Here is a 27,058-nt window from a genome sequence, read left to right as displayed (position 1 = left end):
GCAACAGAGGACAGAGAAGTGACAAGGGTCAAAGGCACTGTGGGCAGTCCTTGTTCTTCTCCCCTTCCACTGAAATCCTAAACAAAATCCCCAAGTGGTCATCCTCAGGATGCCATGGTAATGCTCAGACCACTCTGGCTTTAGTCCTTGCATTTATAAAACATGGAAAGTTGATTGTCTTCTCATTTCCCTCCCCTGCCCAGGTGGGAACCGCAAAGGAACAGGGATGCCCTGAGTTCTCTGTGTACTTCCCATTGCACCTGGATAATAAATACAGAGGTGTGTACCTCTCAAAAAATTCGAACACATGGCCTAACACAGGTTTATTGATTGATTGATTGAGATGGAGCCACTCTCTGTTGCCCAGGCTGGAGTGCAATGGCATAATCTCGGCTCACTGCAACCTCTGCCTCTCAGGTTGAAGTGATCTTCATGCCTCAGTCTCCCGAATAGCTGGGATTACAGGCATGCACCACCATGCCTGGCTAATTTTTGTATTTTTGGAGTAGAGATGGGGTTTCACTATATTAGCCAGGCTGGTCTCGAACTCCTGACCTCAAGGGATCCACCCGCCTCAGCCTCCCAAAGTGCTGGGATTACAGGCATGAGACACCGCTCCCGCCCTGACACAAGTTTTTATTCTCATGAATATATTTGGAGAAAAGTCTTGCAGAGGCTTAATAATTGCAGGAGACTTAGGAATTTAACAAATCACCTTTGCTGTAAAGACTAGAACTATGTGAAATCTGCACCATCCTGGAAAATGTAGGCCATATGGTCACCGTAGGTATAGGTGACAGGCTACACAAGAAAGCACTTTATAGATTTGCCAATCTGCCACCTAATTTTAATCAAACACTTGGGTGATATTGAAGGGGAAAGGCTTTCCCGTGTAATGGTAATCATAACAACATGCAATATCTTGGATAGCTCTCTAAAAATTTCAAAGTGCTTTTGCATAAATTATCTCATTTGATCCAATCCATATGTGTAACAACAATCACACATACCGAGGCAGAAATGTCAGGACTGATAAAGTTCAAATTCTCCCACATCCAATGCACCGGCCCAGCCAGGCCCTGTTTTCCTCACATACGTGCTTTCAGTAAACAGAGGAAGCTGACCCAGGGCTATGGGGAGGGAAGAGGTCAGGAGGACCTCTCACACTCTCCCACTGTCTGGGGAGCTTCTCCAGTTTCAGGTCACCAGGCCGGGGTCCCAGGGACCAGCATCTGCTGCTTTGTCTCCTCACTTTACCCCATCCCCTCCATTCTAGCAAGCAGTAGGCCAGTGGCCAGGGCACCATGATGGTATACAGGGGCCTGGTGCTGTTTCTTGAAGGTTGGAACTAAACCAGGGCAGCGTCTGTGAGGCCACCAGGCTGGCTCAGCTAGGGAAGCAGAAATAACCCATAAACCTGAACCAGTGAGGGCCAGGGACAAAGGGCAGCCAGGGGCTGCTGGAGAGGAATGCAATCAGCTTCAAGTTTGTGGAGCTGTTTCATACAGAAAATAAGGTGAGTGATTAGAAAGATGCAGGGAAATTATGCGGGCATGAGGCTTTGAACAAGTTCAGGGAATGAGGGAGACATTCTAATGTAGTCCAGCCGAGGAGGGCAGGATGGGTTGGCCCCTTAATGGGCACAGGACTTGGGGGATACAGCAGAGTCCCCAGCTGGTTAGGTGTGCAGGTAGATGTGGAATTCTGGTATTTATTCACCTGGCTGATGGATTTAGAAGTTACCAGAGCTGAAAAGACTTTAGAAATATGTTGTTTACTGCTTCCCATGGCCTCTAACACCATGTCTATACACACAGTATCTAAACTCACACCTCTAACCAAGATTTCTCTTCTGAATACCATGTCTATGTGTCGACATTTGACTCATCACTTGAAGTTTCCAGGACGATTCCAATTTCACATGCTGATAAAGAATTCTTAGTTCCTCCACACTCACCTATTCCTCTTTACATTTTTTTTTTTCTTTTTGAGATGGAGTCTCGGTCTGTTGCCCAGGCTGGAGTGCGGTGGCGCAATCCCGGCTCACTGCAAGCTCCGCCTCCTGGGTTCACACCATTCTCCTGCCTCAGCCTCCTGAGTAGCTGGGACTACAGGTGCCCACCGCCACGCTGGGCTACTTTTTTGTATTTTTAGTAGAGACGGGGTTTCACCATGTTAGCCAGGATGGTCTTGATCTCCTGACCTCGTGATCTGCCTGCCTTGGCCTCCCAAGGTGCTAGGATTGCAGGCGTGAGCCACTGCGCCTGGCCGACCTCCTTTCATTTTTTAATTTCAGTAAATATTACCGCATTAGTCCATTCTCATGCTGCTATAAAGATAACTACTTGAGACTGAGTAATTTATAAAGAAAAGAAGTTTAATTGACTCACAGTTCTGCTTGGCTGGGGAGGCCTCAGGAAACTCACAATCATGGGAGAAGGTGAAGGGAAGCAAGGCACATCTTCCCATGGTGACAGGAAAGAGAGCATGTGCAGGGGCAACTGCCACTTATAAACCGTAAGGACTCCCTCACTATCACAAGAACAGCATGGGGGAAACTGCCCCCATGATCCAATCACCTCCCACCAGGTCCCTCCCTCAACACGTGGGGATTGCAATTCGAGATGAGATTTGGGTGGGGACACAGAGCCAAACCATATCAATTACCTACGGAAATTGAAAGTCATCCTCGATGCCTCCTTTTCCCTGCCTCCACAAAATTACTCATCACCAAGGTGTGTCAATTCGATCCCAATACATATCCCAAGTCTGTCCTTTCTCCATTTTCTTGGCCAGTCATCAAGACAAGCCACTGTCATCCTCCCATCTAAGCTGATGGACTGCTGAGTTATCTTCCTTTTCCAATTCTCACCCCATCCTACCTGTCTCCCACAGACTAGCTTGAGTTGCTTTTTTAAAGTGTAAATTGGATCGTATCTCTTTCCCTCTCAAAACCTTCGAAGGCTTCCCATTGCACTTAGAATAAAATCTAAAATCCATATCATTCCAAAGTATGAGAAATCTGTTACTGCCCCACCTCTCCATCCTCATCCTATGTCATTTTCTTTCACTGCACAAACTCCAGCTAGACAGGCTTTCCATGTCTCAAACACTACAAGCTTTTTCCACCTCAGGCCCTTTGCATAAGTGGCTTATTTTGCCCTAAAAATAATTTTCTCCACTCTTTGTCTGATTAACTCCAACTTATGCTCCACTTATAAGCAAAAATACCACTTCTTCACAGAGGCCTTCTCTAAACCTCATAACCTAAATTATACCCCTGTATCAGTTAGGGTTATTTGGCTGCAAGCACAGAACCGACTGGTTAACCCAAGAAGAAAGGAAATTAATTGGAACAATTTGAGATCATGCAGAGTTTCAAAGGGAAAGCTGAAAAATAGGCTCAAGAGGACAGGAACTGAGATCCAGGGATCCAAATGACAAGAATTGACAGTCTGTCTGTAGCACTTTGATAGCAGTGAATCAGATCCAACCTTTTTTGTGTCTTTGTGTTGTTCCAGTTAAGGTTACGGTCCAATGAGAGAATCCAATTGGTCTTAATCATACCACATGCCCACGTCTGATGAGAGTGGGGTGAGGTGGAAAGGAACCTTAAATGACAGCCCCACAAAAACTACAGACAATGAAGGAGAGTCATTTCCCTAAGGCAATATGGGCAGTTTTAGCAGAAGGGGGAATGAGTGCTGGATGCAAAATTAGTGAGTGGTCCCATTGCATGCTCTCACTGCACTACCAACACTTCCCTTACAGCATGGGTCACCATCTATAATTATGCAGTACAGCCAGCACTGGGCAAATGCTCGTTTCTTCTTTTCCTCTATGTTTTCCAGCCTTTCATGCAGCAAAGAAGCAGCCCTGTGACCAATTTTAGCCATGGAATGTAGGAAAAATTATGTATGCCCCTTCTAGATCTAGTCTCTAAAGCCCCCACAAGATTCTTGACTGGCTCTTCTGTCCACACAGCTGGAAACTAAGGAGCTCAGAATAATAGAAAGATTCCACACCATGGATGGACCCTTGAGTCACCATTTGGAAAGAGCTGCCTAGGGTGTGAGCAAGAAATACAATTTTATTGTAGTGAACTCCAGAGATTTTGGGGGTTGTGTGTTTACAGCAGCTAACAAGCGTTTCCCTGACTGTTACATTTATTTGAGTATTTGTTGCTTAATGTCTTTATCCTTCAAAAGATGATAAACTTCATGAAGTCATATTCCTAGCACCTGAGGTAGTTGCATTCAATAAATATTTGTTCGATAAGTAAATTAATTTTTCTTATTCAACCTTTCTCTGCTTTTGTTTTTAATAGAGAAAATGAGGCTGAGAGAGTTAAAGAGATTTTATCCACATTGTCTCTGCCTAGATGATGGGCTTACCACTGAGCAGGGAGTTCATAGGTAGGAAATCTTAGGCCATTTCTTCAAGTTCATGTCACAAGATCCACTAGAACTTGTTTCTGCACATCATGGAGACATTACGCATGTGATTGAAATCTAACAGCAGGTTACCTGTGACACTGCAATTGCTTCAGTCATTTCTTTGTCTTTAAAATGCCATATAATTGCTAATGTAATTAGTAATGTATACAGAGGGGGCCTGTGCAATTACTGAGTCCTAAGATCGAGTAATTAATGTTCTGTCAACAAAACAGCAACTGTTTCATTAACAACTGCTTGGATCTGGAAACAAGATAATCAGATGCAGACAGACCAACCTCAACATGATCAACTAAAATGTCAACCTCACAACAGTAAACACAATGTGACTTTCAGACTCTCTCCTCCTAGTTCAAACAAATACATGGTTGGATGGACAGAGGGAGGGTTGGTGGGTGGATGGGTAGGTAGGTAGGTAGGTGGGTAGGTAGATAGATATGATAGATATGATATAGATAGATGATAGAAATAGATATAGATGGGTTAGAGACTGATGATGGATTTAGATTAGATATAAATTAGATGATAGAGATAGATTCACAGATGATAGAGATAGACACAGATGATAGGTAGAGACAAAGAAAACAGATGACTGATTGATTGACAGAGACAACACAAGCAAAACTAAATTGCTTAGTTCTTTCTCTAACCTCAAAGACAATGACAGCCTCATGCTTAAATAACACAGGAAACTAAATTCTGAAAGTCAGGAAGCATACATGGATTCTAGCTAACAGGATGCCTCTGTGTTTTCCTAAGATAACCTTATAAAGAGCATTTAATCTGACTGGGATGCAATCTTCTCATCTAGAAAACAAAGTGACGATCTGAACTTGTGCACTGCAGTGTGAAAAGTGAGGGTAAGATAGAAATAGCTAAGGTCAGGCCTCCTTGAGTGTCTTTGCTTTTGCTGTGATAATGCTGTATAATAAGCACCCTCTCCTCGTCCCTCCCCACCTGCCCACCCACTGAATATCTAATAGCAAACCTATATCCTTGCCCTTGGGTCTGTAGATCAGCCCTTCAGCAGCACTACTCCAGGCTAGGTCCAGCGCTGTGTTGTGTCTTTCTATTTTAGGCCCTAGGAAGCTGGAGCCTGTTCTCATGGTGAAGGGAAGGAGCACAACTCTGGTCAGGCATGGTACTTTAACATCTGCTCCCATTTCATTGGCCAAGCATGTTACATTGCCACACTCATGGATGGTGTGGGGAAGAGCACTCCTTCCCCGGTGCCAGGAAGCAGAGGAGGGTGAATGTTTCAACAATAATGCCCCAATGGGCCAGGCACAGTGGCTCACACCTATAATCCCAGCACTTTGGGAAATCAAGGTGGGTGGATCACTTAAGGTCAGGAGTTCGAGATCAGCATGGCCAACATGGTGAAACCCCATCTCTATAAAGCATACTAAAATCCCCAGGAGCTTTTAAACACAGATCCTAAAACCCACGTAATTCAAGAAATGCCTTTGGAAGCACCCCAACTGGAAGAAAGGTGAAGAGGTAGTTTGGTCTTCATAGTGCACATTGGGCTGCCCAAAATCTGAAAACTATTCTTACCAGAAGGCAGAGAGGTTTGCAGGGGTTCCCACTCCTTTCACTCATCCTTGTAACTCTATGGAAGCCAAATTTGGTCCCATTTCATATCTTAGGGGAGGTTAGAGATTGTATGTGGTACAGGGAGGGCAAGGTCTGGGGTGAGGTGGTGCACTATGGAGATGCCAGTGGCTGCAGGCATTATGCCTGGGGATACGATTCTCATGAGACTGTTCCCATGGCACATCTTTGGCTGTTTTTTACTTCCCTTGTCTCCCCAAAGTCTGTGCTCCAGTTTTCCAATCAATTCCAGAAAACTCTTTCTGCCTTTAAAAAAAATACAAAAATACAAAAATTAGCTGGACTTGGTGGTGGGTGCCTGTAGTCCCAGCTACTCGAGAGGCTGAGGCAGGAGAATTGCTTGAACCTGGGAAGTGGAGGTTGCAGTGAGCCGAGATCGCACCACTGCAGTCCAGCCTAGACAACAGTGAGACTCCATCTCAAAACATAAATAATAATGCCCCAATGGGTGAGAAATCACTTTCAGCTATTCAGTTTGTATCATATGTCGTGAGCTCCCTGTTTTCAGAGAAAAGTGTCCAAATGGGCCAGAATCCTTTATTATTATTATGATTCCTTTTTAAAATTCTGCCATGGTTGCCTGGAAAAGATGGTGTGATATTTGGAACAACAGACAGAGCACTAAACTGGGAGTCAGGAGACCTCTGTCCTACTTCAGTTTTACCCTTTGACCTTTAGCAAGTCACTTCACCACTCTGGGCAGCAGCTTCTTCACTATTAAAGTAGGAGGGCTTGACCGAGTGATGATCAAAGTGTATTGTAAACCATGAAATTCTAATCTATGGTAGACTACCAATTAGAGTCAATAGTTAACAGTGTCTGTGGGTATGGTGTGATAGTCAACTAATACTTGTCTATTAGAGAACTCATCAGCACAAAGGCAGCAGATGTCAAAGGAATCCTGCTCTACCGGAGGAACGTCTATTGGTACCTTTCAGGGTATCCCAAACCCACACCCAGCATCAGAGGGAGAATCATCGAGTCTCCTTCACTGTCATATAAACAGAGCCCTGTCTCACACGGTAGAGCTGCCTGTGCAGGAAGCAGCTCCACAGCAAATCAGCTTAGAGCACCTGCCTTGAGGCCTCTAATTCTGGACTCATATTTGAAACCTTTTTCTCTTTCATGGGTGTCATCATGAAACAGGAAAGTTCCCCTGTCCCCCTCACAGGGCTCACAATGTGATGGGGATGTGGCTCGCTTCTTCAGTGCCCCGCTGCTCAAAACCCCTAGGGAGAGCAGGGGCATCACACTGCCCTTATAAAAATAAGCCGTCTCCTCACCGACATATCCTAGCACACTTTCACGCAACGCAGGATGGTGCTTCAAGGTTTCTGTCTGTTTGGTGATAAAGTCATTCTGGTCATTCCTAACTTTCGAGTGTAGAGGCAGCTACAACTTACTGACATTGATAACTTGATAACCTGCTCACTATAAGTCCTTTCATGTGCTTTTCCTTACCAAAGACTTGGGATGAAAAACTATTAGGGCAGGATCAACAGCTATTGAATGCGTTTCCCCTGAGGCTCCGCATACACAATTGCATCCTCAGCCCTATTCAACACCGGACGGGACACAAAATATAAAGGGCCAACTTTGTTGGCTAATATCCAGTGAACAAGCATCTCCACAGTTCTAAGCACTATCCATCCTGACCTGCAACATGCAATCCAGTGAGGGATCAGATCAAAAACATTATAATAACATACTTATATACAGCTTGTATTGCAGTATCCAGAGGCAAGCGACGTGGGAGTGCAGAGGGAGAAACATTCATAGATCCTTGGCTGATCCTCGCTAGACAATAAGCTTCATGCGAGCAGACACGCATATTCATGTTGTTCACCATCTATCCCCTAATCCTGGGAAATAGGACGAATTCAACAAAGGTGTGTTAAATAAATGCATGGATGAATATATTTTACAAATGAGGAAATGAAGGCCCAAGAAGGAAAGTGACTTGACTTGACCAACATCCCAGGGCTAGCTAGAGAAATCTGAACCAGGATCTCCAAACACCTAATCCAATGCGTATCACAGTAGATCAACCACCAAACCTTCAGGAAAATTTTCCAAGAACCCTGGGCTCACTGCTTCATAACTAGCCTGGATAAACTTATAACAACATGCATCCTGGCATTGGACATGGCTGACTGTATAATTAGCTTATTTCGTACCCATATGGAGCAGCTCAGCTCCTGTGCCTCAGTGGGGAATTCCTCATATGTTGCTAGGGTCGCCTTCTGGGATTACATCTTCAGGGGTGTGCAGGAGGAGGAGTCGGCTGTGCTGATAAATGAATCAGAGAGACAGGAGGAGAGCTGGCAGAGTCCCCCAGGCGAGATGGATGGGGGCTGGATTGTGCTCAGGGCTGTTCTCTTCCCTCGGCCTCTTCTTCCTCTGACCTGAAGTGGACCCAGTGGGAAAATAGCGCCTGCTTCTCCAGGACTTATTGCTTAGTCATAAATCTCCATCTCGGGGCTTTGTATGGGAAGCGGGGCAGCGGTGGTGGCGGGGGGCGGGCATTGGAGAGTGGAGACCAGGTGAGGAAGGGAGACTGAGCAGAAGGAATATGGGAGGAGGAAAGAAAAAGAGACAAAGATATCTGACAAAAGTCGAAGGGCCAGCAAAACCTCTTTAACTCAGGTTTCATAAGTTGAGAAATATTTTATCACCCTTGCGAGTCAAACCTCTGAAAATCAACAGGGCTTGAGAGTTGCCTGTATTGATCTGAATGCCCGAGATGTATTGAAATATTCATGGCTGGATGTATGTGTTCAGAGAAGATGCTGGGGGTGGGGCCTGGTGCAGAGAGAGGGAGATGGGTAGGTAGATTTCTAAGTAAAAGCCAGTCTCGTTTTCATTAAAAATAGATTAATTCTATTAGTTGGACTAAAACCTTACACTTAAAAGGAAATGAGCTTGTTTGTCAGACAAATAAGCCACTGGCAAACCCAGGAAAAAAAAAAACCATTTATTTATTGCTATTTAATAGCAGAAGAGCCAGGGAGAGTTGATAAAATTAGCACGGTATCCCCAAGGGGGGGAGCAAGGGCTGCTTTGTTTGCAAAGCCAATTTGGACACCGCAGCTTTGATCTTCACTTTGAGCATTTGAGCAGGCATGTTAGTATCACTCATTTCACAGGAGAATTGGGATTCAAGTTTCCCCAACAATCTAAAAAGCAGTACATTAGAAAGGGATTGTCTGCCTGTAGTCTCAGAGTCTCAATACCCTTGATATTAATTTGATGTGATGCATTTCACCAGATGTGTCTACCTGAACGATATCTGATGCCCAGGAGACTGTGGTCCTGCCTGAGAGTATTAGACTTGGATTTTTTTCCCCTTTTGAAAATGATTGGATGAAGGCATCCATAATTTAAAATCTGCATATAGATATGACATATGTTACAAATATTTGAGAAAATTCATGCAAGGAATTGAACAACAACAACATATGGAAAACCAGTTCCAAATAACAAGGCAGAATTAAAAATAATCTGTTACCTGTAACCACCCTCCTCTTACATTCCAGAGCAACTAACAGAGATGGTGAGAAACCTGTCTCGAAAAATACTCAAGCCCAACAAGGCATCCCTCTGTGGAGCAAGCCTGTGGGAGTCTGAAGAGAATGTCAGGTTGGTTTACATTCCAACAGGGCTCATCATTTCCACATTATTCAGGTGTAAGAATGATCCTAAAGAAAAGGCAGCAGGCGTGGAATTGGATGGATGGGCATATCAGTAAAACACAATGTAACTTCGGGGAACCTAAGCCATTCTGAGCAGCTCCTGCCCTCTTTATGGGTGGACAGCGAGTCCCAATGGCTCTCTGGGTTCAGTGAAATTCAATTAAATTGAAACATTTAAAAAATATGTACAATGTAGCCAGCCCTGGCTTGCACAGGCAGCTATTTCCAGAGGTGGTGGGGCTGGCTCAACCCTCTGATCCCTTCCCACTCTTTCTCCCCATTTTCCCCTCTCTGACTTTCACAACATCCATAGCTGCAGAAGACGAGAGAGATGCAGAGCGCCCTCTTCTCAGAGCTTCTGGGAGGACCTTTTCTGATGGGAGAAATCAAAAGTCTGCCAGAGAGTCAAGCATGGCTGTAATTCTGCTGTTTCTTTCAGTGAACGCCGCCATCCATCACTGCTGCATCACCTTCGTACGGTATTTACGAAGTGCTTTATAATCCCCTCCTCGTTACTCCTTCCAGAGCAGGTTAGCATTTTTATTGTTATTCCCATTTAATAGATGCAGGAAGAATAGCATAGAGACCATTTCCCAGGGTCTCACAGGAAGAGCAGGGATTAAGTTCAGATCCCTAAATCCCTACTCGGTTGCTAAACTAATGCACGCTTCCCTCTCCACATCCCTGCCCCCCCTTCTACATGCAGAAGAACCAGGAGGGCTCCATGAAGCCCTATGACTGGAACACTTCTTCTTTTCCAAGCGAGATCCACTGTGGTTATTAGAAGTGGACAAGGTGTTCCAGAAACATTCTCAGAGATAAATTTCCAAGGTATCAGCGATCTGTCCCCAGGGGTTGGCGATGCCACCTGGAGATCATAGCTTCTCTTCCTGCCCTTCTCTTGCCTTCCCTTCTGGCTGAGGTTAAGGACCAGGAAACCTTTGCCAGAAAGGATGGGGATAGGGCTGAAAATGCTCTAAGTTCAACAAGTGGGTTTTGCATCTTTTCCATCACCTAACCAAAGCTTTGGAGATGGAAGAGTTTGAAAAAAAAATATGGTTTTGTCTAAACCTTTGCAACAGACTTCTAACTGTGGCCCCATCTTCCTTGCCTACAGGCTGTACTTCTTCCAATCTGTCATCCTTGTTCCTGTTTCAGTGGTTATCGGTCCCGCGATCCCATAGACATAGCCCTGCTCAACTTAAAATTTTTCACCGATCTCTCCTACTGCTAGTGGGGGATTTTAAATTTAGGAAACATACTTAATGGGTACCAGAGGGTCTACAGCCCTTCCTGAAGTTGAATGTAAAATGTAAAAATATATGTGTATCACTGTACATTTTTTCCAGAGAAAAGAACCACAAATTCTACTCTACTCTATGTTCCAGAAAAGGTTAAGAATTACTTGTGTACTGCACAAAGCTTAAGCTTCTTATTGTGGCATTTGGGGCCCTCGTAACCCAGCCTCTCCTTGTTTGAGCTCATATCTCAGTCTCACGCTCCTTCTCTTCACTTCCTTGAGCAAACCATGAGCCTCCAGGCCAGCACACGAGCTTTTTCCTCCTGCTGCAATGCCCTCCCATCCTTCTGTTCCTCCTCTGGGAAGTGGTTCAAAGTCCCCTCCTGTGTCTCCCTCGAAGCCCCAGAGCATTCCTTGCTTCCCTCCTTGGCAGCTCTGGTCACGCCATGTTATACTAGTTTATTTGACTATCTCCTTGTTCAACCATGAGCTCCTGGAAGGTGGGGACTGTGTTTATTATTTTGTTTCTGAATCCCTAGTCGTTCATGTATGTCCCTAAATAGATGTTCAGCACATATTTTAAAACCCATAATAACATAAATGGTGTCCAAAAAATTCACTCGTGTACTATGTAGTCTCTCATTAGCCCAAGGTTAATGAAATGACAGGTAGACTCTGCCCATGTCACCTGGAGGCACTCCAGGAGGGGTCTGGCTATGCAGTGCACATCTTTTCTGGTCTGAGCTGTGGTTTGGTGCCACCAGATGGTTCATTCACTCTGGACTTAAATGTAGATTGAGACAATTCTGCACCTGTAGACCCTGAAATTTCTAGAATAGAGGAAATGATTCCAAGAATCTCCCAGTGAGTTGGTGTCTGTTTCATTGCCCCATATGAATAGTTTGGGCTGGGAGAACACTGGGTTCTAGGCATCCACCTTCCACCATCAATGTGGGGTTGCTTACTCTGTGACCTTCCCCAAGAAGATAATACTTCAGCCTTACTTGACACTATGAGCTTGGCAAAGGACATGAGTGAATCACTCACCCTGTGAAAGCTAAATTTGTGTATGCTATAGAGGTATTTGCAGAAAGCATAAAAGATTTGAGGAAGCAGTTTAAAGTCTCGTTTTTCTCATTTTCCTAAGCCATTTTTTTTTTCTTTTTTGAGACAGAGTCTCGCTCTGTTGCCCAGGCTGGAGTGCAGTGGTGCAATCTCGGCTCACTGCAAGCTCCGCCTCCTGGGTTAATGCCATTCTCCTGCCTCAGCCTCCCGAGTAGCTGGGACTACAGGCACCTGCCACCACGCCCAGCTAATTTTTTTGTATTTTTTTAGTAGAGATGGGGTTTCACCGTGTTAGCCAGGATGGTCTCAATCTCCTGATCTCATGATCTGCCTGCCTCTGCCTCCCAAAGTGCTGGGATTACAGGCATGAGCCACCGCGCCCGGCCCATATCTTCTTAATGAGAACATACAGAGGCAGGGGAACAATCACATTAGTCCCTGACTCTGAGCATTCACACACCCCTCCGTGATATCACTGGGACCTCAGCCTAGTGGGATACACATTCTCACAGACACTTGCCCAGAAACCAGGCTCATGCCTCACACATCATGTCTCATTCCTAAAACCTGAAGGCTCTGGTTTGAGGATTCCTAAAGCAAGGATGATCTAGGTGTGGGGAAATTATTTACCTACTCTCTATACTGCCCCAGGAATGTTACATGCATTCATTCACTTAATCCACACAAAAAACCCTGTGAGTTAAATATTGTAATTGCTATTCAGTCGATGACAGAGGCTCAGAAATATTAAATAACGTGTCCTGTGTCAAGGGTCAGTGGTCAAGATGTGCATGTAGGCTGGTCTGGTTCCAAAGCCCATGTTCTTTCCACTGTACAGACAGCACAGGATGGGGCTGGACAGCCTGGGCTCTGGAGTTAGGTTGTGTGGGTAGAATACAGGCTCCACCACCCACTAGTTATTTGACCTTGGGCATATTTCCTAACTGCTTGGTGACTCCATTTCCAGAGTAAAATGAGGGAAATATTAGTACCTACCTCAAAGTGTTACAGGAAGAAATAAGTGACACACTTGGAACACCCTATCAAAGCTTAGGATTGTATTGATACAATATTTTCTAAACAAAAGTTTGGACAAATAGTCTGACAAGTAAAAGTACATTTAGGGCTTCAGCTAGGTGATAGCCCAGAATACTGGCTTCCCTCATGACTCTAAAAATTATGACCACACCTCTAGTTTAGACACCAGTGATTGGCACTTTCCTTCCACTTGTGGCACATTTCATATATTCACTTTTTAAGCCACAGAAAAGCATCAGGATAATAACTTGAAGATTTCTTCCCCCTACAATAACCTCCAAATCCCTTTCCTCATCAGTATGCTGGTAGGCACATCTATTTAATATGGATTCTTTCTCATTTCTCCTCCCAGTGCTTCTCCTCCACGCTTGGACTGATTATTCTGTGTTTTCATTAAGAACATTTTCCATTTGCCAGTCCAAAAAAACGACTCCTCAATGTGATGGCATCATTTCCTGCAGAGAGAAGCCCTCCCACTTGTGGCCAATCGCAAGGCCAGATTCAAACAAGAATTAACTTCCAACCTTTTTTCCTCAAACACAAATAGAAAGGTCAAAAGCTAACCCTAGAGACAGTCGCCTGCCCACTTCTGCATGTAAATTCCAAAGATCTTTATAGTGTCTAGCTGGAGAATTTCCCCTCTGTTTCTGTTGTATTCCTCTCATGCTCTAGTTCAATAAAAATAATTCTAGCAGCTTAATAAATGTCTCTTGGATGTCTTGCAAGGATGCCATTGCAGGCTGGGTCTGGGAAAGCATGGTGTGATGACTGGTTTTCTTAAGATGTATTATTTTGGTATAGAGAGGTCTAAAACTTATCTAATAGACTTTTATTAAGTATCAACAATGAGCCATGGATTAGAATAGGGTGTGAGTAAGGCTAGGTCTATGCCTTTGAGAAGCTCAAATGGAGACATTCAGGGGTAAGTAGATATTTTCAATGACCTTGAAGAGCACCGTGTGAGACATAGAGACTGAAAGCTGTAGGAGACAAAAGAGAGCCACTCACCACGCCAGGACAAGAAGAATGGTTTCACAAAAGAGGCAGTCTTTTTTGACAAGCTGATCTGGAAACACAAGCAGAAGTTTGCTGTAGTAGATGTAGGGCACACTGGTGGGGGCGGGGTAGGGAACAGAGCAAATGCAGGAACAGCGAAAGTGTAATTACACTAAGAATATAGAACAAACTATATTTATGTAAATAAGATGGTTGAGTTTTCTTTGGAAAGACTATGGAGTTCCAACACTGAGACATAATCATAAAACAGAAGAAGATCATTTCTTTAAATGAGAGCAATGGACTAGATTAGTGTTGCTCCGGAGTAAGTTATAGACACTTTTAACGGGAAAATTTTTTTGGCAGATCCATAATGTTGACTTAACACATTTATAAAACTGGGTATAACTTCTTATAAGTATTGAACAGCTATAAAGTCATATTCACTAAGTGAATAGAAATGAAACTCAAAAGGTAATAAAATGCATTAATTTAAAATAACAAATAATGTTGTTTGGCAGAAACTAAGCTGCTATTCCCAACATGAATAGAGCATTGAAGGCTACACCCCGATTACTTTCGGATTTGGTATGGCTACACATCTGTGTGTTATGCGATCACTAACTTCCCCATGACTCTTCTCTTTTAAAATTACTGAAAACTTTCAATCATGTAGCACACCTGATAATATTTAATCTTAACGTTACAAAATGTGTAATTTATCTACTAAACCTGATTCTTTCAGTCATCTGTTACAGGACATCATTTTCATGACATCAAAGTGTTTATTAATTTAAAAACTTTAGAAACAAACAGCATACCCTATGAAAGTGTTTCTTAATGGAAAATTATCAATGGAAAGTAAGTCTAGTGTTCATTACTGGCAAAGTGTGAGTACAAAGAAGACCAGGTTGGAAGCCATCATGGTGACATCAGGACCTGTTAACCTACTCACAGTCAGACAAGCCAAAGTACAAGTTCCCTTTGGGTGATCCCTTCGACCAACATAAACACAGTCCCAGAATCACATGGCTCCAGGTCCTCATTCAGAGGTCCTCAATATTATAATAGAATATTCATCAAAAAAATGAGAATATAGAATTTAAAATTTCACAAAGAACTTATAGACTCTTAAGATTATGTTTGTAGACCCCAAGAGTTGACTGAACCCAGTTTAAGAAAAGCTGGACCAAATAATCTTAAAATCCTTTCCAACTCTGAATTTCTCCCATTATTCTAAAAGTTGGAAATGAAAAAAACAAACCCATACAACTGAGTCTTGATGAAAACCATCAGGTTATCCAAATTTGTCTCCTCTCCTCTGCTCCCCTCCTCTCTTTCATGCCCATATCTTGCTCATTCCCCCAAAAGCCCAAAATTCTGTTCTCATAAAAATCTGCTCTTGCGAAAAATAAGATCTTGGCCTCCCATTTCTGAGTGCAGATTTAATCATCATCACTTCTTCCAAAAATAATGCACATTACGCTCGAGCTCTGGATTTAAGTGTTTCTTTTTTCCCTTTTATTTTTAAGCCCCCATGCAGGCATTTTGTATATAAAGAAATAAGTCCAGGGGAAAAATGTTTGGTGGGGGAAAAAGGGAGGCTCGGGGACATACCAGGGAGGTGGCAAGCCCTGGGGACATTTCAACCCTGAACATCTGGACCCTGAGTCACATGAGTGATGACAGCAAAAGTTGCACAATTATAAACTGGGCAGATTTGAAAATTGATCCTGAATCAAACAACCACTAATTTTCCTGGTCCCCTCTGGCAATCATTTTTTCAAACTGTTCAGGGCTTTAAAATATGAAAATAATGAACGTGTGGCAACTCCCCTCCCTTCCTCTCCTCACGCCATCAGTTTCCCACCCCCTCTTTGTAGAAATCTTCTGGTTGGCTATCTATATTCAAATTACACTTTTCAAGCTGTTCTCTCAATGGGTTCAAGAGGAGTTTATTTCCCCCCACAATTGCTGCTAAGCTATAATTGCCTGCTATATCTTTTGCCCCCTTTTCGAATAAGTGGTGTTAGATTTGCCACTTTGGCTAATCCTCAGGAATCTGACCTGTCATTATACAAACTTCTAAAAATATCAGCTTGCACTTCACAGTTTCTGTTTTGGTTTTATGTAATTCCTCTCCAATGTGTTTTATTTGAACGTGCTAACCTGCTTTGAAGAAAAAAAATTGCTAGCTGGCATTGCCTGTCATCTGCTGTGTTCCTTCTCAAAAGGCCTCAAATGAGAATACTGGTCTCTGGGTAGTTGAATTTTTATGAGAAGAATGAAATAGAGGAAAAACTTATTGACACACACATTTCCCTTTGGTCTCCTACAATCTCAGCAGAGAACACATTTCTTCTCTATATTCTCTCAGCTAAGGCACTCTGAAGGGCCACAATAATAGAATCCAGCATTCAGCACCTATCAATCAAACACCTGCTAAGTGCCAAGCCCTGCATGAATTGTGGGTGATGAGAAAAGTTGTCTAATGAGGAGGCTAAGGGAGATTCTTGGTTTGGTTGGGGGTAGGTGGGAATGAAAGTGCTGAAAATAAGGATCTGAAATCATGCCGGGCAAGTAGAAGACATCTCTTATGTGAAAATAACAGACTAATTTTGCTGTCCATAGTGGGGAGTAAGGCATGCCTTTTCCAATGGAGAATTTGCTTCTGTGAGAATAGGGTCATAACTGGAGGAAGAAGGCTACATGAGACAAAAGTTGGCCATCTCCCTTCTGTATATATACTGCTCATGGTTCTCCATAGCCTCTTCCTGGTCACTACTATGATAGGGCAGGAAATGGGAATACCTCCATTCTGTCCTGAAGAAGCTCACTGAGGGACCCCCAGCCTAGACTCTGCTTCTCCAAGAGCACCATGAGGGCCAGGTTTCAGCCCTGTAAGACAAGTCCCCCTGTAGATTAATACACTACACCTCTGCTGAGCTCCACATCTGCCAGAACTGGGCTTTAAATATGCATGTGGGACCCTCAGACCCCCTTGGTCTGGTTTAAGTTCACACTGTAGGCTCTGGGCTGCCTAGATGAGTGGGACCACTATGCCTCTGTGACCCATGCCATGTCTGAAGACACTACTACATTTCACCGAGTGTCATCATTCAACATTCAGGGTCAGCCCTCAGAGCCCAGCCCTGGGGGCCAAAGTTCCAACCTGCTGGCCTTGCCTTTGCTGCCTCCTTCTCCAGGTCCATCCTTCTCAGTGAACGTGCCCAGATTGGGTTGTCCACATGATGGAAGGGGTCCAGTGCTTTTCTATTTTATGTTCAGTTCAATAAAGAATTTCTGGTGCACTCACTTTGGGAAGGGAAAAATGTTTCTAAATATCTCAACATGGATAAGGACTGGATGGCCTGAATATAAAAATATGGTGAATAATTGACATTACAACCAATTTTACAGAAATACAGATTATCAGAGAGTACTATAAACTGTTGTATACCAACAAAATGGATAATGTATCTTAAATGGACAAATTCCTAGAAACATCCAACCCAGAAAGACTGAATCATGAAGAAAAAAAATATCTGAATAAACCTATAACCAGGAAAGAGATTGAATCAGTAACCAGAAACCTCCCAAAAAAGAAAAGACCAGGACTCAATGGCTTCATTGGTGAATTCTATTAAGAATTTAAAGAAGAATTAACACCAACCCTCCTCAAACTCTTCCAAAGAGGAGGAAACACTTTCAAACTAATTCCATGAACCCAATATTACACTGATACCAAAGCCAGACAAAGACCACACAAAAAGAGGAAACAACAGAACAATATTCCTAAATATTGATGCAAAAATTCTCAACAAAATACGAGTGAACAGAATTCAACACTACATTAAAAGTATTATATACAATAAGCAAGTGAGATTTATTCCTAGAATGCAAATATGGTTCAACACACAAAAATCAACCCATGTAATATACCACATTAACAAAATGAAGCGAAAAAAAAGCCATGATTATCTCAATTGATGCAGACAAAGCATCTGATGAAATTCAACACCCTTTTATGATAAAAACACTCAACAACTAGAAATAGAGGAAAACTACTTCAACATAATGAAGGTCATATATGAAAAGTCCACAGTTAACATTATACCCAATGGTGAAACCCTGTAAGTTTTCCTTCTAAGAATGGTAACAAGGCAAGTATGCTCATTTTTGCCACTTTAACTAAATATAGTACTAGAAGCCCTAGTCCAAGCAATTAGGCAAGAAGATGAAATTAAAAGCATCAAAATTGGAAAGAAATAAGTAAAATTATTTCTATTCACAGACAAAGTGATCTTATACATAGAAAACAATAAGGATTCCATACTAAAACAAAACAACAACAAAACCTGTTAATAAATTCAGTAAAGTTGTAGAATTAAGTCAGCATCAGCCCACAAAAGTCAGCTGTGTTTCTATACACTAACAATGAACAATCTGGAAAGGAAATCAGGGAAACAATTCAATTTACAATAGCATCAAAAATAATAAAATACTTAGGAATAAATTGAACCAAGAAAAAGACTTATTAAGTAGAAGTATAAAACATTTGTGAAAAAATTAAAGGCACAAATAAATGGAAAGATACTGTGTGTTCATGAACTGCAAGACTTAATATTGTTAAGGCATCAATACTACCCAAAGAGAGCTATAGATTCAATGCAATCTCTGTCAAAATTTCTGCATTATTTGCAGAAATAGAAAGATCCATTCTAAAGTTCATATAGAATCTCAAGAGATCCTGAATAGCCAAACAATCTTGAAAAAGAAGAACAAAGTTGGAAGTCTCATACTTCCTGATTTCGAATTTTATTATAAAGCTATAGAAATCACAACAGTTTGGTACTGGCATAAAGACAAACATATAGAAAAAACAGAATAGACAGCTCAGAAATAAACCCTCCTATATCTGATCAAATGATTTTCAACAAGGTTGCCCAGACCACTCAATACAGGGAAATAACATTTTCAACAAATGGTGTTGGGAAAACTGGATACCCACATGCAAAAGAATGAAGTTGGAAACTTTTCCTTATGCCATATATAAAAATTAATTCAAATGGGTCAAAGACCTAAGTGTAAGAGCTAAAACTATAAAACTCTTAGAATAAAACAAAAGGAATAGCTTTATGACATTGGATTTGGCAATGACTTCTTGGATATGATACTAGAAGCAAAGGCCAATAAAAGAAAAAATAGATAAGTTGGACTACATCAAAATAAAAAATCTCTGTCCATCAAAGGATACAATCAACTGGGTGACTGAGAGAAATGGAATGGGAGAAAATATTTGCAAATCATGTCTGATAAAGGGTTTATATACAGAATACATACACAACTCATAAACTCAACAATAAACACAACAATAGCAAAAGCACAGTGAGTTATTACCTCACACTCATCAGGATGGCCCTGATTAAAAAACAACAACAACAACAGAAAATAACAAGTGTTGGTGGATAAACTGAAACCCTTGTGCACTGTTGGTGGGGATGTAAAATGGCAAGGGAGTCCTGCTTCTTGCATCCCATCTGGGTGAGTGCTGTGCTGAGTGACCCATGAGTCTTCTCTGGAGCTGTCTGATTAGTGGACCATGGACTTTTCTTACTCAAGAGAGTTGTATCTGGGCTCCCTAAAGTTGAGGGCATATGAAAATGTACGGAGTGCTGTCTGCTTTTTGTCCTGAGATTTTTAAGGCAGAAAGTTCTTGCGAGCTATCAGTGCATGAAGGCAATGTGGTGTTGTATGCCCAGGAAGAACATGGAGCAAATTTCTCCTCTTCCTAGTTTTCAGAGGGCCTTGGAGAGTGAGGAAGGGCACACAGTGGTAGCTGTGTCTCCAGGTGAAGAACATCTCCCACCCCCCAAAAAATGTTGCTGTTCACCAACACAGAGACCACAGTTTCAGCAGAAGCCCATCACAGGAGACAGAGTAGGGTGAGGTAAGGGACCCCACTCCATGTGGCTGAGAGCAGGCACTTCTGCTCCCTCCATCCTCCTCCCATCCTCAGCTTCAGAGGAAATGTAACAAATGCATTTCTGAGACATTCAAACAGAGTATTTGAGAGCATAAAGCAGGGAAAAAATAGAACCATTTTTCTGTCTCTCCTTGGGGGGTTGAATTTACATAGTGCACCAGTTACCCTAAGATGCACAGGGTGCTATGGGACTCACTGGAAGGTGACTTGGGGGCTTTGAGGGGATTGGATGGAAGGCATTGTAGGGAGATGGTGACTGAGCTCCAAGAGGACTTGGCTCAGGCCATCTGGATGCGTCCATCAAATGACCCTTTTTGTTTCTGTTCATCTGAACCCTCTTTGTTCAGACCCTGATGCCTTGAGCTGGTGGGTTGGGAGCTGGACATATGGGTTGCACCCCTCATTCTCTCCACATGGGACTTCTCTATACCCTGTGCAGAGGCATAAAGCTGACCACCCCCACCCAACGACCATGGCTCCTTAGTCTTAAGCACTCTGCAGTAAGCAGAATTTTCCCCTCTCACAATTTCTCTCTGTTGGTTCCTTGCCATGTCCCAGAAACCAGGGTTACGCAGGAGTCGTAACCCCTCCATACCCTCTCCTCTCTTCCAGCCCAGGCTAATTTTCTTCACTATGTTCATGAATACACATAAATCTTAACTCTTGGACCAGTAAAAGGCGCTCTCTTAAAATGCTTGTGGATCCTTTTCAGCTTCTTGGGACATGCATATATGTAATAAAATATAGCATCTTGTGATAATTGACCAAATTATTTATTGGAACTGGGGAGAGTGTGAGCTCATTTGAATGAAAATCTTGAACAATAGTAGTAGCAGTCATCATAGCAGTAGTAATAATAATATTGATAACTCTTCTTTATTGAGAGCTTAAATGTGGCAGTCATGGTGCTAAGTATTTTCAATATATCACCTCTTATTTCTCAGAACAATTCGCTCCCTAACAGACACACCTAGGCAAATGACTATCAGGTATTTGTTCGTAACACTCACATATATTCTTTCCTAGCCTAATATTAAGTATTTTTAATAACCTCTTTTTATTGATGGGGAAATTTAGACTTAAAGTGACTGAATAACTTGGCCAGATTATCCAGTTGAATTAAGTGACTTGTCTTCAATTACAAGGCATTCATGTATCATAGCATTTTGGCTGAAAAATGAAGTAATTTATGTCCTAAGACTTAAATTTTACCATCTAAATCCCAAATTTAATAGCATTAATTGAGGAGGACATTTTCACTTATTTTCATAACCAAAAATCCTACAAAGTTTTCTAACAGATTCTCTGGGAAATGAATTTGCAACCCTTTGCTTCAATTTTGAATGAACATACAGTAGAATGAATGTATCATATCAATCTGCATTATTCTTATAATTTTTTAAGCATCCATGTGTATTAAATCTTTTTTCAGGAATGGTCTGATAAGAAAAAAGTAAGAAACAATGGGCTTTACAAATTCCTATTTAGTCATAGTGTTCTAAAACAGAGTGTATTGTTCACTAGAGTAACTGATAAGAAAAACAGATATTGTTATAATCTAGCTTGCATACAGGGAGTTTTAGAAAGTTTTAAACTGACCCTTTATTTTTTGCGCATTTTCACATCTCAATCAAGATCATTGTGCCAATCAAATAAAATTGAGATTGAGAATATCTGCCCTGCTATGTTATAGTGTGACTGAGTAATCACAATGGACATTTTTTTTAGTGCTTACTATGTGCAATGTATATATCTTAAATTCATAACCACTTCACCATAAAATATGACAGTATGTATTTTAAAAGTTAAGTTTTCATCCAATCAGAGGATCAAACGTTAGTTTAAGCCCCTTTCTTTAGACTCAAAGGGGTTAAACATCTTTGTGATCAAATATTGCCTCACTGGAACTTGGTAACCACTACATACGGGTTCCAAAGGCCCTCTGAAAAGTTAAAAGTATTGCACAAGTGTTAGTATTACTAATTTTATTGGCTTGAAATACCATGTTTTTAACAGTCCCTGAATAGATGATATTGGTATTCCAAATTCAGGACTGAGTTTAGATTGTCCAAATGGCATTCAGCATGAAGTTCTTTTGGAATGCCTTTCATTATTTCTCCAAATGTTTCCAAAACTGAAAATCTTAGACTCTGTGATGTCAGTCAGAAAGACGATGTTAGAAGAGAAAAAAAGGTTTTATAATTATTTCTACCCAAAACAATAATTCTCTGCCAAATCACCTATCATTCTAGATTGAGGTTATTATGAAGTTTGGCTCTTCCTCAAATCAAATACGTCCTTCAAGAATGAAGACTCACTATTGATGGCATGCAAATGAATGTAGCAAGTCCCCCAAGACCATTTCCAAAGATGAGCACCAACAGTGTCCTCAGCGTTAAGATCAAGATGGTACCAGTATACAGCTTGCCTCAGTATGTTCCTTGAAGTATTCATAGAAAAGTGTTATCCTTCTGGCATGTTTTCTTAAAAAAGAATTCGTAGTACTTAACTTACATTGCTCATATATTTTCCCCCAAGTAGCCTCATCTTATGTTAATATTTCAGGGTGGTGCCACCTTCTTGCACAGAACTTCAAACAATTAACAGAGAATGCTATATAGGACTCAGAGTCAGCGCAGCAGGCTGACCTGGTGAACTCCCACGCCACCCCCACTCTCCGACATTTTATATCCCAAGCTACAGGACAGCTAATGGTGCTTGTGTTAGAAACAGCCAGGACAAAGGTCAGCAGTGAGGAATGTCTGTAGGACCCTACTTAGCCAGCTCCGTGAGGCTGATGCAGGAGGGCGTGATGATGAGAAAGTAAGACCGCAACCGTTTGAGCCCTGTTATCTGAGCCAATGTAAACATCGAACCACAAATACTTCCCCTTCCTCCTCCAGGATCCAAATGTCAATTGCTTCCAGCTTCAAAGTTCTGAGCCTGTACCACACCTCCCTTTGATTCCAGCTTGCTTGGAAAGAGAACAACATGCCTGACTCCATCTGTGCGGTAAAATTGAGTCTCTTTAGCTAAGTCATTAGGAGATACTGGGTGTGCCCCAAACCTGGATCCCTAAAATTTAATTCACCCTAGAGAAAATTCTGGCCCTTCATCAAACGACCACACAAACAACAGGTCAAACTCTGAAAAGGCCATCCTCTAGGTGGGTGGGACCCAGGACAAATCAGCTCCAGTTCTGGAGCCTGAGTAGGAAGGCTGAAGGGGCCACAAAGGATGCCACAGTGCTGAACCTAGGAATCATTCCACCTGGGAACTGGGACAGAGGGACAAAACAGATTACCAGTTCCCCTTTCCAAGCCTCACATTGTTTTGACCATCAATATCAGACAGTATTATACTTGCCATCCCTTTTCATTAGTAAACTTATCCCCAGCCCTTTAGCTTAAAAGCAGTTGAGCTTATGATCCATTATAACTAGTTTGCCAAATATTCAACCCCCTCTGAGTGCCTTTTTACATTGGTGTGGGTGGTCAGAAAAAATATTTTGGCCTTTTTTGGGGCATTTTATGGACTCTTTATTATCAGTGCTATAATGCTGAAGTCTAGCACTTGAGTTTGTTTTCAGGCTACGGTATCTCTTTTCCTATGCTACTCCAGAAAATGTTGCCCCGTTCCCAGGCCCAGCAGGTGGAAGACAACCATGATCCTCTTTAGGCAGGTGCTAGGTTTGGACAGTTCTTCCTGGTTTTTTAGCAGCTTGCTACATAATGGTGATGGAGGAGGAGGAAGGAGGTGGGAGGTAGAGGTGGCAGCAGAGCCATTTAAATGAGCAGCGTTGGGCCAACTCTTGATTCTTCCTGGGGACACCTGCCACGTGGAGACTGAGCTGCTCACCTTGCTCATCTCCCCACCACCCCAGTCCCAGTACAGCCTGTCTCCAACCGTGCCTTTCCTTCTACTATTCTCATTCTCATTTCCATAACAGGACTTTTTTTTTTGGTTCCAGCTCCCAGGCCATATTTTCATGATACATAATTTCCCTTGGGTTCATAGGTTGGAATTTGACCTCTGGTTTCATAGGGCTCTGGTTCCTGGCAAGTAAGAGAATGCTGCTTGTGAGAGCAACTTAGTGAGAACTAGTGGCTGCCGTGGTCAATGTTTCCCAGCCCCCCTGCTGATCTGCATGTTAGCTCCATACCCACTCAGTTTTGTTCATTTTCAGAAGTGAGAAACTGTTTGACTACAGCCAACTTATATAGGATTCTTAAGCAAATGGAGAGTAACATGAGAGGAATGGTACAGGTTTTAGACTCTGATAGGCTGGGTTCCCTGTTCTGTTTTAACCACCAATAGGCTGTATGTCATTGGGAAAAGCACTACCTCTCACTCAGGGTCTTGATTTCCTCATCTGTAAAATGGGAATCCTAACAGTCCTTTCAGGAGCTCTTAAAAAAAGAGCTTTCGTGTGAAGAAAGAGTGATGGATATAGGATACTGGCCTTGCTAATGTTTTTGCAATGCTATCTTTTGTTTTTTGCCTGTGTGTCCGCCCACTCATTGCCTACAGCATTCTTCAGCTTGCTCCTATTGTAACTGATACTTTAGATAGTGTGGTTGGAGGAAACATCTTTGAGGATGTCATATTTGTGTCAAAACCTTGCAGAGAGCCAGGCAAGGAAAAGCTTTACCAAATAGAACAGTGCTTATGTGCAGTTACTATGGCTTTAGTCTTCCAGTCTCCACTCATTTTCAAAGTTATACAGGTCAGTACCTCCCCAACCCCAACCCTGTCACTTCCTTCAGTGAGGTTATCATATACATTTATAACGCATTAAATTCTTTTGTTGTAGCCTATATTCCATCCTGGGATCCCCTGACCTCCTAAGTGATTTTTAAAAAGTTGTATATAAGAAAGCTCACTGTTTGCAAAGTTCTGTGGATTTTAACAAATGCAAGATGCCATGCATTCACCATGGCAGCATCACATAGGTCAGTTTCACTGTCCTAAAGAATCCCTCATGCCTCACCTATTCAACTCTTTCCCTTCCCCAAGCCCTGGCAATCACTGATCTGTTTACCATTGCTATAGTTTTGTCTTCACTACAATCTCATATAAACAGAATCATACAGTAGTCATCCTTTTCATACTGGCTTCCTTCACTTAGCAGCATGTGATTCTGTAATTGTTTTTAACAGTTCATTATTGAGGGCTAATTAGATGTCAGCCAATGCTCTAGGCAGCTTGACTATAAATCCCCATTTGCCTGGTGTAGTCTGTGCTTACACCTGTTGTCCTTGCATCTCACTCATCATAGTATTTTAGCACAAACAAAAGTGTCCCAATTTGGAAAATAAATTATATTGTCATCCTAGTTCTAGGTTATAAGACTACATCCATGAACAAGATGAAGTCTCTGCCATTAGGGAACTTACATTCTAATGGATATAGATAGATAGTAAAGAAACAAACAAGAAAATTCCACATACTAGTATAAAGGGAAAAAAGAAAATATTAACAGAACTAAACAATCCAGGAGATACTTTAGATAAGTGTGGTTGGAGGAAATGTCTTTGAGGATGTCATGTTTATGTCAAAACCTTGCAGAGAGACAGGCAAGGAATCTCCCAGGCAGAGGGAAAAGAAAATACCAAATATCTAAGGCACAGAAACTTGCCATGTTTAGGAAGAGAAAGAACTAAAGGGAGAATAGAATAAGGTGAGTTTGCTGCAATAAGCCAGGTTAAGAAAATTTAGACTTTTTCTAAATTCACTGGGAAATCACTGAGGGTCTTAAGTTGGAGAATAACATGACATGATTCATATTCTAAAAAGATTAGTTGGCCATGCAAAGAAGACACTGGAATGAGGCATGCAAAAAACCAGAGAGACCAATGGGAATCAATCGCTGTGGTCCAGACAAGAGGTGATGGTGGCTTAAACTTTCATAGTGGTGATGGGAATGGAGAGACATGGTAGAGTCGACATGTATATTGTAGGTGATCTGATGGATTGGATGTTGGGGTTAAAGAAACGGTGATAAGATATTTCTAGATTTTGGCTTAGCAACTGTCTGGTAGGATCATTTACTGAGGTTCAGTGCTGGGGGGAATTGGGAAGGAACCATTGGATGGGTGACAATTCCTGGTTTGTTTCAGACATGTTAAGTTTGAAATATTTGTTACACATCCATGTAGTGATATCAAACAGGAAATTAGTCCTATGAGTTTGCAGTTTGGGAGAGGGTTTAGAGCTGAAAATTAACTGAGAATCCTCATTATGCATTATTTAAAGCTATGGGACTGATTAAGGTTTCATAAGGAGAGAGTATTGATAGAAAATAAGACTCAGGAATAAGCCCTGGGAATTCTAATATTTATTAGTCAAAAAGTCAAGGAGCAGCCAGAAAAACAGGAGGAAAAATAGGAGTTTGTTTCATCAAAACTAAGAGGGAAAAGTGTTTTAAGAAAGATAGGCAGTCAACTCTCATGAATGTTGCCAAAAAGTCCAGTACAGTGAGTTCTATTAGGTTTGGCAACATGGAGACCATGAGCATCCTTGACCAAGGCAGCTTTAGCAGAGCCATGGAGATGGAAGACAGATGAAATGTGTTGAAGGTGAACTTGAAGAGGAAGCACAAATGGCTCACAGTTTGTTTAACTGTGATAAATTCCATGATAGTGTAGACCATCTAGCTTTTAGTTTTTGCTGTAACCCCAGTGCCTGCAAATACTTGCCATTTAAATACCTCCAAACTCTCATGAATATTTCCAATGCCTACTATGTAACCTATTTATAACCAGGACATAAGCTAAAAGCTGCACTGAAACAAAGATAACTATTAGAAAGACCTACAAAGATTGTCTGTTTTATTTAGGCCACTTTTATGTTTCATTTTTTACAATTATCACCCAGGTGAAGGGAAATTGGCAGTCCCCCAAAATTTCTTCATCTTCTTTATGATCACTAGCGCTTCATTTATGGAAGTTTAGAGAATCATGGGTGTTCCTAT

At 42.0% G+C, this 27,058-nt stretch overlaps 1 long non-coding RNA gene across 1 annotated transcript in view; it reads right to left on the bottom strand.

Moving 5' to 3' along the window:
- LOC131382271 (uncharacterized) overlaps positions 1-27,058 on the bottom strand; it is a 148,189-nt gene that overhangs the window by 24,814 nt on the left and 96,317 nt on the right. Inside the window, exon 2 of the long non-coding RNA XR_009211581.1 lies at positions 14,112-14,169. This is a non-coding gene — a long non-coding RNA (uncharacterized LOC131382271). The remainder of the gene's footprint in view (positions 1-14,111; positions 14,170-27,058) is intronic.

Source organism: Hylobates moloch, unplaced genomic scaffold (genome assembly GCF_009828535.3).
Source record: "Hylobates moloch isolate HMO894 unplaced genomic scaffold, HMol_V3 SCAFFOLD_22, whole genome shotgun sequence".
In the NCBI taxonomy this organism is placed as follows: Eukaryota; Metazoa; Chordata; class Mammalia; order Primates; family Hylobatidae; genus Hylobates; species Hylobates moloch.
The sequence above is the reverse complement of the archived record's forward strand: the minus strand, read 5'-3'. Positions and strand labels throughout refer to the sequence as shown.